This window comes from Aricia agestis, chromosome 12 (assembly GCF_905147365.1).
Source record: "Aricia agestis chromosome 12, ilAriAges1.1, whole genome shotgun sequence".
Taxonomy (NCBI): domain Eukaryota; kingdom Metazoa; phylum Arthropoda; class Insecta; order Lepidoptera; family Lycaenidae; genus Aricia; species Aricia agestis.
In genome coordinates, this window is record NC_056417.1 from 7,527,380 (window position 1) to 7,543,318 (window position 15,939).

Consider the following 15,939-nt stretch of genomic DNA (forward strand, 5'->3'; position numbering starts at 1 on the left):
TTTAAAACCCACAAAGAAAAAAAAAGTGCCAATAATCGGATATTTTACCCTATTACGTAATAATGATAGTAAAATTGAGCATTTAGTGCAGCGAACCGCGTCAGCTTGTTATTAGGGCACTCCGCTGGAGATAAGCCTTAAAATACACCAGTAATGAGCACAGCCTAACTGGATATAAATTTAAGAGGATTTTTAGCTTACGTATTCTAGGGATTAGATAGACGATGTATGCGGACACTGCCATGGCATTATTTGCATCGAGTTTAATACTTGATCTAGTTTATAAGGCCAATAAATTAGTGAAATGGAAAATAGTCATTGAAGGAAATAAACACTATATAATGTGTCCTGACATCACTCTCCGATCCCTTAATGTCATGATGTATATGCATATTTTATCGACAAATTGGCTCTCAAATTTTTTCTCTCTCGTGGCAGCCATTTTGGTTTTTCTCTGGCTTTCATATTAATCGAACCAATACTTATGTAAACTATCCACAACTGGCCGGCCGCCAAAACTAAAACAAAAAAACCGTCCAACTGGACGTAATAAACGAAAAAACATACAAAAAACCGTGAGCGACATATTATTATGTCGCTTACGGTTAATTTCGCTTCGTCGATCGCTTACGCTTGAAGGTATATTTCAATATACCTTTGTACATTTCAATTTTATACACAAAAACTTCAATAACCTAGTTACTATCTGTTTAACGGATAAAAGGTTTTTCACGTGAGCTGAAACCTTTGTTGTTAATCCTGTGAAGACTTAGCAAAGTATTATGGACAAGCGCTTTCTTGTAAAGCGCAAACTTAGATCAGTTTTGCTAAACACAATTTAATGGTGGAACTTTACGGTAATCCCCTTTCGAAGACACTGAAACCTTTAATTTTTTGGCCTAAATATTTTCCGACAAAAAATGAAAATTAAAGATTATAAGACGTTTAATTACGATTTATAACAAAAGGATAAATAATTAAGATTTTTGAGTACACAACAAAATGCAAAGCTGCTATTTATTCTATAGTTATATTAAAAATGCGAAGTGTGTCTGTCTATCACCTTTTACCCTCTAACCACTGAAATTTTGATGTAAAAAGATACTTTAAGTCTCGGAAAAGAACATAGAATTATTTTATACCGAATAAAACGGTTTCCTACCTATTTAGGGGAAAAAAGTTGCGTGCAACAACTATATTACAATAGCATAGCGAGAAATCATAACTTAGTACTTAGATCATTCTACCTCCCATCACGGTAATAAAGCAACCGATTACACTCCAAGAAAATACCTGAATGGTCCTAAAGCGTTTTTCTAAAACCATCCAGCTTACCGAGTCGTACTTTTATTACATTCAAATTATATTTTAAGCCGGCCTGGAAAATTATTCCATCCGAGAAAATTGCAGAAACTCTAATTTCCCGTAGATAAGTGGCTAGAAGCGACTGCACCAGTTTCCAGCCAACTCCATAATAACTTTCATATTCAATAAAAATATTGTTGTTATATGGTTGAATTTACCACACATTAAAATATTTTAATAATCATAAATCATAATATACGAAGAACGAATATTATTATTAAAATAAACGAAACAGACCAAAACCAACCAACGAAACGAAACCAGGACGAAAAATCATAAAAATTTACATTTCTGTTTAAAGTTAATTTACACGATAAGAAATATTTGAGAACTACAATGATTAATAATGATAATATGACGATTCATGATTATAAACACTGAAACTGACTACAAATTTAGCCTGAAACGTGTTTTAACTATTATTAAATCAAAATTTAATTTAAAACATACTATGCAAAATATATATATTACTAGCTGTCCCGGTGAACTTCGTGTCACTTTAAAACCTTCCCTGGACTTCTACGAATATTTTAAGACTAAAATTAGCCCAACCCGTTCAGCTGTTTTCGAGTTTTAGCGTTACTAACATAATTGAAAATCCATTTTTATATATTTGACTTTTAAGTATTATCACAAATATTTTGTATGGGAGTATAGAAAAGTATTGTTTTTAGACTTTTTCAGGAAATTTAATTTTTTTTTTAGAATTTTTCCCTCCTTAAGAACCATTCCTCGTACTTCAAGGAATATTTTAAATAAAGAATTAGCGAAATCGGTCCAACCGTTCTCGAGTTTTGCGCTTAGCAACACATTCAGCGACTCATTTTTATATTATAGATAAATAATATGTATATATTATAAATTTTTATATTATGTATTTAATCCGATATTCTCATGCACACTTATTTTTATGAACAAAAATTTTATAAAGTACACGTTAATACTTGTTTACCTAATATTAAGGCATCTTGCATCTAATAACAATTATAATGTTAAGACACCTTTTGGTAAAACTGCTTATGTTATACATTCTTTAATGGCTGATAATAATATATCCTTGTATTACCAGAACTGTCGTGGGCTCCGCACAAAGCTGCATACTTTATACATAAACATCCTGTCGCATTATTACGATTTAATTGTTCTTACAGAAACATGGTTACACAGAGATATCTTGGATAGTGAGTTTATGGACTCGAGGTACATAGTGTATCGCAGTGACCGTGACCGAGCGGCCACGGCGCGGCGGGACTGCGGCGGTGTGTGGGTGGCGGTGCGGCGCGGGCTGGCGGCGCGCGCGCTGGCACTTCGCGGCGACACGCTCGCGCCGCCCACCGCCGCCGCCCGGGCGCCCCCGCCCATCGTTGACTATGTAATCTTGCAACTTTTCGCGGGCAATTCAACTCACATTATATGCGCCGTCTATATTCCACCTAATCAGAAAACTGATGTGTATTCTTCTTTTTATAACTACGTACAGGATCATTTACACAAACTTATCAATTGTTGGAGATTTTAACTTACCTTCACTAGATTGGTGTTTAAATGGCCCTACTTTAAGCCCTATTTCTAATAGTTATAACCCCACAAATATAGAATTAATTAATTTCATATCTTTAAACAATCTCTCTCAATTAAATAGCATAATGAATAGCAATGATCACGTCTTAGATTTGTTTATTAGCAACGTAACTGACTGCAAAATTTCAGCTGCACCCACACCTCTTGTTCTACCGGACGAGCACCATATATTTACAATTTAATTAAATTATATGTTCCAATTAAAATAAACGATCACAATATCCATGTTGGTTTACCAAGGCATTAATACACATTTTCAATGATAAAAATCGAGCTTGGATAAAATGGAAAAAATATGGTTGTGATTCTGACTATAATAATTTTGCTATGTATAGGAGTAGATTCAAATCTGAATGTGACAAATGTTATAAAGATTATATAGAAAATGTAGAGCATAGTATCCATTGCAACATCAAATATTTTTGGACTTATATCTCCAACAAGAGAAATAATTCTACTCTTCCAGACTCTGTTTTCTATAAAAATGAAACGGGTAATAACCCAGAAAAAGGTATATTTCAATATACCTTTGTACATTTCAATTTTATACACAAAAACTTCAATAACCTAGTTACTATCTGTTTAACGGATAAAAGGTTTTTCACGTGAGCTGAAACCTTTGTTGTTAATCCTGTGAAGACTTAGCAAAGTATTATGGACAAGCGCTTTCTTGTAAAGCGCAAACTTAGATCAGTTTTGCTAAACACAATTTAATGGTGGAACTTTACGGTAATCCCCTTTCGAAGACACTGAAACCTTTAATTTTTTGGCCTAAATATTTTCCGACAAAAAATGAAAATTAAAGATTATAAGACGTTTAATTACGATTTATAACAAAAGGATAAATAATTAAGATTTTTGAGTACACAACAAAATGCAAAGCTGCTATTTATTCTATAGTTATATTAAAAATGCGAAGTGTGTCTGTCTATCACCTTTTACCCTCTAACCACTGAAATTTTGATGTAAAAAGATACTTTAAGTCTCGGAAAAGAACATAGAATTATTTTATACCGAATAAAACGGTTTCCTACCTATTTAGGGGAAAAAAGTTGCGTGCAACAACTATATTACAATAGCATAGCGAGAAATCATAACTTAGTACTTAGATCATTCTACCTCCCATCACGGTAATAAAGCAACCGATTACACTCCAAGAAAATACCTGAATGGTCCTAAAGCGTTTTTCTAAAACCATCCAGCTTACCGAGTCGTACTTTTATTACATTCAAATTATATTTTAAGCCGGCCTGGAAAATTATTCCATCCGAGAAAATTGCAGAAACTCTAATTTCCCGTAGATAAGTGGCTAGAAGCGACTGCACCAGTTTCCAGCCAACTCCATAATAACTTTCATATTCAATAAAAATATTGTTGTTATATGGTTGAATTTACCACACATTAAAATATTTTAATAATCATAAATCATAATATACGAAGAACGAATATTATTATTAAAATAAACGAAACAGACCAAAACCAACCAACGAAACGAAACCAGGACGAAAAATCATAAAAATTTACATTTCTGTTTAAAGTTAATTTACACGATAAGAAATATTTGAGAACTACAATGATTAATAATGATAATATGACGATTCATGATTATAAACACTGAAACTGACTACAAATTTAGCCTGAAACGTGTTTTAACTATTATTAAATCAAAATTTAATTTAAAACATACTATGCAAAATATATATATTACTAGCTGTCCCGGTGAACTTCGTGTCACTTTAAAACCTTCCCTGGACTTCTACGAATATTTTAAGACTAAAATTAGCCCAACCCGTTCAGCTGTTTTCGAGTTTTAGCGTTACTAACATAATTGAAAATCCATTTTTATATATTTGACTTTTAAGTATTATCACAAATATTTTGTATGGGAGTATAGAAAAGTATTGTTTTTAGACTTTTTCAGGAAATTTAATTTTTTTTTTAGAATTTTTCCCTCCGTAAGAACCATTCCTCGTACTTCAAGGAATATTTTAAATAAAGAATTAGCGAAATCGGTCCAACCGTTCTCGAGTTTTGCGCTTAGCAACACATTCAGCGACTCATTTTTATATTATAGATAAATAATATGTATATATTATAAATTTTTATATTATGTATTTAATCCGATATTCTCATGCACACTTATTTTTATGAACAAAAATTTTATAAAGTACACGTTAATACTTGTTTACCTAATATTAAGGCATCTTGCATCTAATAACAATTATAATGTTAAGACACCTTTTGGTAAAACTGCTTATGTTATACATTCTTTAATGGCTGATAATAATATATCCTTGTATTACCAGAACTGTCGTGGGCTCCGCACAAAGCTGCATACTTTATACATAAACATCCTGTCGCATTATTACGATTTAATTGTTCTTACAGAAACATGGTTACACAGAGATATCTTGGATAGTGAGTTTATGGACTCGAGGTACATAGTGTATCGCAGTGACCGTGACCGAGCGGCCACGGCGCGGCGGGACTGCGGCGGTGTGTGGGTGGCGGTGCGGCGCGGGCTGGCGGCGCGCGCGCTGGCACTTCGCGGCGACACGCTCGCGCCGCCCACCGCCGCCGCCCGGGCGCCCCCGCCCATCGTTGACTATGTAATCTTGCAACTTTTCGCGGGCAATTCAACTCACATTATATGCGCCGTCTATATTCCACCTAATCAGAAAACTGATGTGTATTCTTCTTTTTATAACTACGTACAGGATCATTTACACAAACTTATCAATTGTTGGAGATTTTAACTTACCTTCACTAGATTGGTGTTTAAATGGCCCTACTTTAAGCCCTATTTCTAATAGTTATAACCCCACAAATATAGAATTAATTAATTTCATATCTTTAAACAATCTCTCTCAATTAAATAGCATAATGAATAGCAATGATCACGTCTTAGATTTGTTTATTAGCAACGTAACTGACTGCAAAATTTCAGCTGCACCCACACCTCTTGTTCTACCGGACGAGCACCATATATTTACAATTTAATTAAATTATATGTTCCAATTAAAATAAACGATCACAATATCCATGTTGGTTTACCAAGGCATTAATACACATTTTCAATGATAAAAATCGAGCTTGGATAAAATGGAAAAAATATGGTTGTGATTCTGACTATAATAATTTTGCTATGTATAGGAGTAGATTCAAATCTGAATGTGACAAATGTTATAAAGATTATATAGAAAATGTAGAGCATAGTATCCATTGCAACATCAAATATTTTTGGACTTATATCTCCAACAAGAGAAATAATTCTACTCTTCCAGACTCTGTTTTCTATAAAAATGAAACGGGTAATAACCCAGAAAAAGGTATATTTCAATATACCTTTGTACATTTCAATTTTATACACAAAAACTTCAATAACCTAGTTACTATCTGTTTAACGGATAAAAGGTTTTTCACGTGAGCTGAAACCTTTGTTGTTAATCCTGTGAAGACTTAGCAAAGTATTATGGACAAGCGCTTTCTTGTAAAGCGCAAACTTAGATCAGTTTTGCTAAACACAATTTAATGGTGGAACTTTACGGTAATCCCCTTTCGAAGACACTGAAACCTTTAATTTTTTGGCCTAAATATTTTCCGACAAAAAATGAAAATTAAAGATTATAAGACGTTTAATTACGATTTATAACAAAAGGATAAATAATTAAGATTTTTGAGTACACAACAAAATGCAAAGCTGCTATTTATTCTATAGTTATATTAAAAATGCGAAGTGTGTCTGTCTATCACCTTTTACCCTCTAACCACTGAAATTTTGATGTAAAAAGATACTTTAAGTCTCGGAAAAGAACATAGAATTATTTTATACCGAATAAAACGGTTTCCTACCTATTTAGGGGAAAAAAGTTGCGTGCAACAACTATATTACAATAGCATAGCGAGAAATCATAACTTAGTACTTAGATCATTCTACCTCCCATCACGGTAATAAAGCAACCGATTACACTCCAAGAAAATACCTGAATGGTCCTAAAGCGTTTTTCTAAAACCATCCAGCTTACCGAGTCGTACTTTTATTACATTCAAATTATATTTTAAGCCGGCCTGGAAAATTATTCCATCCGAGAAAATTGCAGAAACTCTAATTTCCCGTAGATAAGTGGCTAGAAGCGACTGCACCAGTTTCCAGCCAACTCCATAATAACTTTCATATTCAATAAAAATATTGTTGTTATATGGTTGAATTTACCACACATTAAAATATTTTAATAATCATAAATCATAATATACGAAGAACGAATATTATTATTAAAATAAACGAAACAGACCAAAACCAACCAACGAAACGAAACCAGGACGAAAAATCATAAAAATTTACATTTCTGTTTAAAGTTAATTTACACGATAAGAAATATTTGAGAACTACAATGATTAATAATGATAATATGACGATTCATGATTATAAACACTGAAACTGACTACAAATTTAGCCTGAAACGTGTTTTAACTATTATTAAATCAAAATTTAATTTAAAACATACTATGCAAAATATATATATTACTAGCTGTCCCGGTGAACTTCGTGTCACTTTAAAACCTTCCCTGGACTTCTACGAATATTTTAAGACTAAAATTAGCCCAACCCGTTCAGCTGTTTTCGAGTTTTAGCGTTACTAACATAATTGAAAATCCATTTTTATATATTTGACTTTTAAGTATTATCACAAATATTTTGTATGGGAGTATAGAAAAGTATTGTTTTTAGACTTTTTCAGGAAATTTAATTTTTTTTTTAGAATTTTTCCCTCCGTAAGAACCATTCCTCGTACTTCAAGGAATATTTTAAATAAAGAATTAGCGAAATCGGTCCAACCGTTCTCGAGTTTTGCGCTTAGCAACACATTCAGCGACTCATTTTTATATTATAGATAAATAATATGTATATATTATAAATTTTTATATTATGTATTTAATCCGATATTCTCATGCACACTTATTTTTATGAACAAAAATTTTATAAAGTACACGTTAATACTTGTTTACCTAATATTAAGGCATCTTGCATCTAATAACAATTATAATGTTAAGACACCTTTTGGTAAAACTGCTTATGTTATACATTCTTTAATGGCTGATAATAATATATCCTTGTATTACCAGAACTGTCGTGGGCTCCGCACAAAGCTGCATACTTTATACATAAACATCCTGTCGCATTATTACGATTTAATTGTTCTTACAGAAACATGGTTACACAGAGATATCTTGGATAGTGAGTTTATGGACTCGAGGTACATAGTGTATCGCAGTGACCGTGACCGAGCGGCCACGGCGCGGCGGGACTGCGGCGGTGTGTGGGTGGCGGTGCGGCGCGGGCTGGCGGCGCGCGCGCTGGCACTTCGCGGCGACACGCTCGCGCCGCCCACCGCCGCCGCCCGGGCGCCCCCGCCCATCGTTGACTATGTAATCTTGCAACTTTTCGCGGGCAATTCAACTCACATTATATGCGCCGTCTATATTCCACCTAATCAGAAAACTGATGTGTATTCTTCTTTTTATAACTACGTACAGGATCATTTACACAAACTTATCAATTGTTGGAGATTTTAACTTACCTTCACTAGATTGGTGTTTAAATGGCCCTACTTTAAGCCCTATTTCTAATAGTTATAACCCCACAAATATAGAATTAATTAATTTCATATCTTTAAACAATCTCTCTCAATTAAATAGCATAATGAATAGCAATGATCACGTCTTAGATTTGTTTATTAGCAACGTAACTGACTGCAAAATTTCAGCTGCACCCACACCTCTTGTTCTACCGGACGAGCACCATATATTTACAATTTAATTAAATTATATGTTCCAATTAAAATAAACGATCACAATATCCATGTTGGTTTACCAAGGCATTAATACACATTTTCAATGATAAAAATCGAGCTTGGATAAAATGGAAAAAATATGGTTGTGATTCTGACTATAATAATTTTGCTATGTATAGGAGTAGATTCAAATCTGAATGTGACAAATGTTATAAAGATTATATAGAAAATGTAGAGCATAGTATCCATTGCAACATCAAATATTTTTGGACTTATATCTCCAACAAGAGAAATAATTCTACTCTTCCAGACTCTGTTTTCTATAAAAATGAAACGGGTAATAACCCAGAAAAAATCTGTAATTTGTTTTTGACATTCTCCGAATCAGTATTTGAGCCTTCTTCAATCCCAGATGACTTCGACTTGTCTGATAGTTCCTTTAGTTATAATGTATCATCTGATATATTTTGTGATATTAATGTTACAGAGCAACAAGTACTCTCTGCTCTTAAGTCACTTGATATAACAAAGGGTCCTGGTACAGATAATATTCCTCCGGTTTTCTTTATTGCTACTGCTCGTTCTATTAGTTTTCCATTATATTTATTATTTAATAAATGCCTTCAAGAAGGAACATTTCCTAGTGTTTGGAAATCTGCTAGAATTGTGCCTGTACATAAGGGTGGATCCAAAAAAGATGTAGAAAACTATAGACCAATATCCATTCTTTCTACTCTATCGAAGGTCTTCGAAAAACTAGTTCACAAAGCAATTTATCCTCATTTTCATAAATTAATAATACCCCAGCAACACGGCTTTGTAAAATCCCGATCTACCACAACTAACTTAGTCATTTATACTTCCTGTCTTTTTGATAATTTAGATTCTAATAAACAGACTGATAGTATTTCGTAAGGCCTTCGATAGAGTAGACCACAAAATTTTACTTGAATTATTATTTTTAACAAAAAATTAAAACCGACTTCCAGGGTAAAAACTAATAATTTATAATGAACAAAAAAGTATTAAATAATTTAATAATTCTTACTCTTTGAAGTGCCTTAGGCATACTCGTAATTCTCCTAAACCTCAACTATTTCTGTACTTTTATTATTCTTCAAAATAATGAAGATATTGTGTACAGAAATAGTTGAGGTATAGGAGAATTATGCCTAAGGCACTTCAAAGAGTAAGAATTATTAAATTATTTAATATTTTTTTGTTCATTATAAATTATTAGTGTTTACCCTGGAAGTCGGTTTTAATTTTTTGTTAAAAATAATAATTTCACTCTTTTTAGTCATTTATAAGTTTTCCTGTACAGACTAATGTGTTATGCTTAGTGACTTTGGAATCAGTCCAGGATACACTTTCATGATGTGAGAACTCATTGTCTGAGATCACTACCACTTCAGTATTACTTAAGCAACTCCAAGCATATACCACTGTATAATATGCTTGGCGTTAATCAAGTAATGATAAAATTAATGTTCATAACATACGCCTGTCTTTAAAGGCTCTAAAGTTCTGTTCAGTGACTTTCTTTCTATCATTACACTAATGAAGACTCATCAGCTCAACTTATTATAATATTACTAGAGATCGCCCAATGGTCGAAATTCGACCTTAGTTTCAACGACATTAGGACTACTAAAAGTATTGACTTTATCATATTTTTTTCAACTCTTGTCTCTGGGACACAGCTGATCTCAGACTGGCCGTGTAAGCATTGTCTAATAGTAGCTAAGATTCAATAAAAAAACTATAATCCATTTTCAATTTGTTACCTTGTTGTCAACAGACTTCAACCATAAATAAAAGAGTATAATTCGTATGTATAGGCTTATCACTCAGAAGTCTGTCATTTCTCATGTGTGTGTGTTGTAGTGTGTGTTGTATGTTTTATTTGTTAAAAAAAATGTATGATAAAAGCATAATTTCAAAATAATATTAGCTCGATGCACTCCTTCACCAGGTAAACTATAACTGTGCAAAATTTCATTCACCTACGTTTCCCCATTTTAATATATAGATGCTCAAATATAACTATAATCGTCCGTATAAATTTTAAGGAGAATAGCATACCTCAAAGATCTCATGATCAAATTGCTAACTTGGTAACCTAAACATTAGGTCAAGGTCGAATCATTTACATTGAATTAACATTATAATTTTTTAAATCGTTCGACAAATTCGGGTTTCGATCTTAAAGACGATTAAAAGTACCAATAAAAGGGTTATAATTAGATAATTCATGGTCTGGTGACTGGTGGTAGTGATGATGATGGTGATGATCATAAATGTAACTTGCATAGTAGCATATGCTTTCAGTTCTTAAACCAACTCCGAAAGCCGCAAACTTGTATTTATAAGGAATCCGGAGTTCTCTTAGCACCTTCGGAACCATGGTATATTATCTAATTACAAAATCTTCCTTTTTGGTAGCATATGCTTAGGATACTTCTCATATAATCGAAATCACTATATGTTTCCATATAAATTTTGAGGAGTTCCCTCGATTACTCATGGACGTATGGTGGAATAGTGGTGATGATAATGATTATTAATTGAATTTGCATAGTAGTATATGCTTTCAGTTCTTAAGACAACGCCGAAACCCCCAAATATGTATCTATAAGGAGTAAGGAGTTCTGTTCACCACCTTCGAACCATGGTGTATTCTGGTGCAAAATCTTACTTTTGGTAAGATATGCCCGAAGTACTTCATATGAAACCAAAAAAACCATATGTTTCCATTTGAATTTTGAGGAGTTCCCTCGATTACTCATGGATCCCATCATCAAGTCACCACTTTTGTGAAAATGGGACCAAATTGGAGTGAAACCTAATATAACAAAATAACAATTTTGAAAATCGGTTCACAACAACAAAAAAACAGTATAACTTTTTTGCTACTCCATTTAGCCGAACCAACGCAGGTATGCAATCCCCCATTACTCGAATAGTTCGTAACTTTAATAATCATTTATATGGTATAGATATATTTTCTCTCAAACATGCCAAATATAAAAAATGTCTTATCGATAGACTTAAAAATTTACATATTATAAATAATTAAAACCTTGCATTCCTCTTCAATAAATAACTTACAAACATTACACTTACAATTATACTAAATTTAATTTTACTACTATTTTAACTATTATTAACAAACACACTTAACACACCATTGACACACAAATATGCCCTTATATTAATTATATATTATATAATTTACTCTCTACTTCCTTAATCTCTATTTTTTCCTATACTAAATTATTCATCTGTGGTCACCGCTGTTGGTTTTACATTTAGTAAATACTAGCTGTCCCGGCAAACGTTGTTTTGCCATAAAATGATTTTCCCTGTTTTCCTGCTTTTCTCTTGAAGTTTTTTCTGATTTTTTTTCTATAAACCTCACGGAGCCCGAGACCTTTCCAACGAATGCAAAACCGTTTTAAATCGGTTCGTGCGTTCTGGAGTTATAGCGTCAGGAAGGAAAACCCGACTTATTTTTATATACTCGTTTCTAACCTAGCCGTTTCACGGGCTGCCTCTCTTTGCTCTTGTGTTTGAGAAGCACGAATTAAGCCCTTCTTTGCTCCATACTAACGCGGCGCTGTTCTCGTGCAATTTCTCGTTCTCCATCAGATAATTGACTCGCGATATTCCGTTGCCCAATTGCATTACGGCTTCGCTGGGAAAGATTAGATCTTCTAGGACGCGGCATTGTTATTAAAATGTGCACTCGCATAAAACCACCAATTAATTATAATAACAGTGCCTGAACTTTCGAGACATAGACAATAGCTCAAAGAGTATATTATAACCACTACGTATGAATAGCTTATCAAGAAAAATCATAGACAACCTATAAAAAGACATTTACACTTTTGTTAACCTGTAGTTTTTTTTTCCTTATGGCCTGTTTCACCGCTTCCTGATAAGGTGCCCGATAGGGTTATTTGACAGATTTTCCATACTTCATCTGTCAAATTAAGTGGTGGATAGCCTTATCAGGAAGCGGTGAAACAGGCCTTTAATCTTTACCAACTGATTTTTTATTCCCTAAATTCCGTTCCTTTCCGATGATTTTATGTTTTTACTGTAGAATAAATCTTAGGTATTATTCGGGAATTAAAAATTAAATAATTAATAAATAATTTTCAAAAATTAATGTCTAAAACAAACAAATATAACAGTACCTGAACTTTGTAGACATTTTACAAAAAATAAATTTCTGAACGCACACATGATGTCTTCAGAAAAAAATAAAGTTGTGGCTTAAAGGTCTCAGCAACCAGGCTCCAAAAAAATAGTTGTTACACTATTTGACAGGATTGGACAACAAATGTTTGACATGTAATAAACAAATCAGCATCTATTGAAATTATTAACATTCATTACACATAATTATCGAGTTTTCATTGTTTTTAATATGTATTCTGCTATTCGGGACGGAAACAAATCCAACAAATCAAAAACCATGGCAATCGGTCCAGCCGTTCTCGAGTTATAAGTGTTGTAACAAACACGACTTTCTTTTATATATATATATATATATATATATATAATATTCATGTAAGACTGTTTGGAGACCCCAATAAACGAAAATAAAATAACATAAATATTTTGTTAATTTCTCCCTGTCGGTTGAGCATATAAAAAGACTTCAATATAATATTCTTATGTACAGCAAAAAGCAGTAAAATTACGACAAAATACTCTGATTGCGTTCTTTAAATAAAATATATTGGGTGATTTCAAAAATTCGCGTCCGTTGCCACCGCGCCATAAAAGACACGGCCTAAAATCAATGGAATCATTAAAAGTTAACACGGCTTAAAATTTTGTGCCGGATTATTTATCGGGCATCGCTCAATTAGCGCTGACTTGCGATAAATATGCTATTTGTGTGCTGAACCGTTGTGCTGACATGCTGACAAATAGCAAGAGATGCCGAATATTCAGTAAAATATTCGGTACAAGATATTTTGTGTGTCGTAAGCCCATAAAGGTTATATTATTATCAGAATATTTTAGCGTTGTACGTCGCTCCATTAGCGCTGCCTTGCGCTGCCTTGTGTTGACATGCTGACAAATAGCAATTTATTTGTCAGCATGTCAGCACAACAAAATTTATTCGGTAAAATATTCAGTACAAGATTTTTTAGTAATAAATGCTTTTTTCGCATATTTATTTTGCTCTATTTGATTAAGTGAAGTAACCATGAAATATTTGGATCATTAAAAACTATTTTTGCTTGAAGAAGGAGAGGCCGTATACCGTATAATATATTAGTGTTTACCAGCCAATCTAAATTTACTAGTACTAGTGTACACCTAGTGGATACTTTAAGTAAAAAATGGAGTGTATGTTTATTTTTATTATTAGGAAGAAAACACGACACGAGTTTACGATAGTATCGTATAATAGTAGAGTAGGCTAAACATTATTTTACCGAATATTCGGCTAATGTTGACTCCCTAGAGAAACCACAGGCCTACGGGAGAGACTGACAGGGCTAAATAAATAATGCGCGCAATGATAGCGATATTTATGCAAGCTAAAATTATATAAAACAGGAGGAATTTTGAGAGAAAACAGTTCTATTTTAAAAATATTGCTCGATGTTTTAAATTAACTACAGAGTTCGACAATCAACATTTTTTACCAGATTTATTACCTGCAGTTTCTGAGGTGTTTCATTCGGTTTTTTATCTATTCGCTTGAGATTTTCACTGGCTAATGTCAAACAGCTCATCAAAGGCCTGCGAGTAATAAAAACTAGTACCTTTTAAGCTCTTGCATAACTTGTATCGCAGGCAATCCAGAAATATTTATAATATAAATATAGTATTATTTTATGATAAATTTAGTATTTATGTATAGTATTATTGTATATATTATGTATATTTGTATATTAATTCATATAGGTAATCTTAACAATAGATTTGTATTCTTTTGTTTGCACACGCACACTTATCTCTTCTGCAATTTCACCTTCGCTCCTGGTTGCCTGGAAGAGATTGCTACCTAGTAATAAGGCCGCCATTGTGACACCTATGTATTATTTTTGTTTTTATATTTGTATTCTCTCTGTATTGTGTGCATAATAAAGAATATTTGAATTGAATTGAAATTCCGTATCGAAAAAAACCTAACACACTCAACTCCGACCGGCACAAAGTGCGGCGTTGTCAGACTTCAGCACGGTGTTTGTGTTCGTGCGACTAGACGTTTGCGAATTATAATTGCATATGTTGATAAAAATGCTATGCAGTAGCTTTATTACGGTAATTCCCGAGTGTCACATGAATTTGATGACCTCTGTGGCTCAGTTGGTGGGCTGTTGGTAGCTAAAGCTGGGGGTCGCGGGTTCGAATCCCGCCGAGGGAACAAAAAGCTAGCAAAGTTCCTGCGTCATGGATGTGTATTAAATATTATGTGTATCATGTAATAAAAATCTTAAATATATGTATAGTATATAATAAGTATTAAATATATTTCCGTTGTCTGGTACCTGTAACACAAGTCCTTCAGGTACTTAGCACGGGGCCAGACTGACGTGGTGTGAAGCGTCCATAAATAAATAAAAAAGAATTATTGAACTGTCTACCGTCTAGTGTCTATTCTTTGTTAGTGAGCGTCAAAATGGTAAGTCGGATCTGTCTTGTACACTTACAAATTGGGGCATGTCCTCAATGGTCCATATAAGGGTAATATAATGAAATACTGATGGCTGTCCTTAACACGACTCGAGACAGAAACCCTTTGACCGTTACTACCTGCCTAATTATCACCCACAGGAATTAACCATAGATTTTAGAATTCACAGAAGGGATAAGCTTTTATGGTGTAAGGGCTTGTGGTCTCAATCGGAAGGAAAAAGTACTGAATACGAAATATAAAAAAACGGATAAACAAACGGCAAATCGAGGCATATAACTTCATATAAAATATCAAAATTAACATAAAATGCAATGCCTGATGTGAGGAGTTAAAATAATAATATATTTAGTATCGAAGCTTACAAACTTTAAAATATTTTATCTTCTGTTACATAAATAAAATAGATTTTAAATTTTGTTAGTCTTGCTGAAATTCGTAAACGGTTGAACCGATTTGGCTTATTTTAGTTTTGAAATATTAGTAGAAGCCCAGGGAAGGTTTTTATTAAGAGGAAAGTGATACGAAGTT

At 33.2% G+C, this 15,939-nt stretch overlaps 1 long non-coding RNA gene across 1 annotated transcript; it reads right to left on the bottom strand.

Annotated features, from left to right (window-relative positions):
* Positions 1-353: 353 nt before the first annotated feature.
* On the bottom strand, positions 354-13,085 carry LOC121732612. Its single transcript, XR_006036406.1, has 3 exons — positions 13,075-13,085; positions 12,789-12,791; positions 354-426 (listed from the first exon to the last, which is right to left on the bottom strand). It is a non-coding gene; the product is annotated as an uncharacterized LOC121732612 (long non-coding RNA).
* Positions 13,086-15,939: the final 2,854 nt, after the last annotated feature.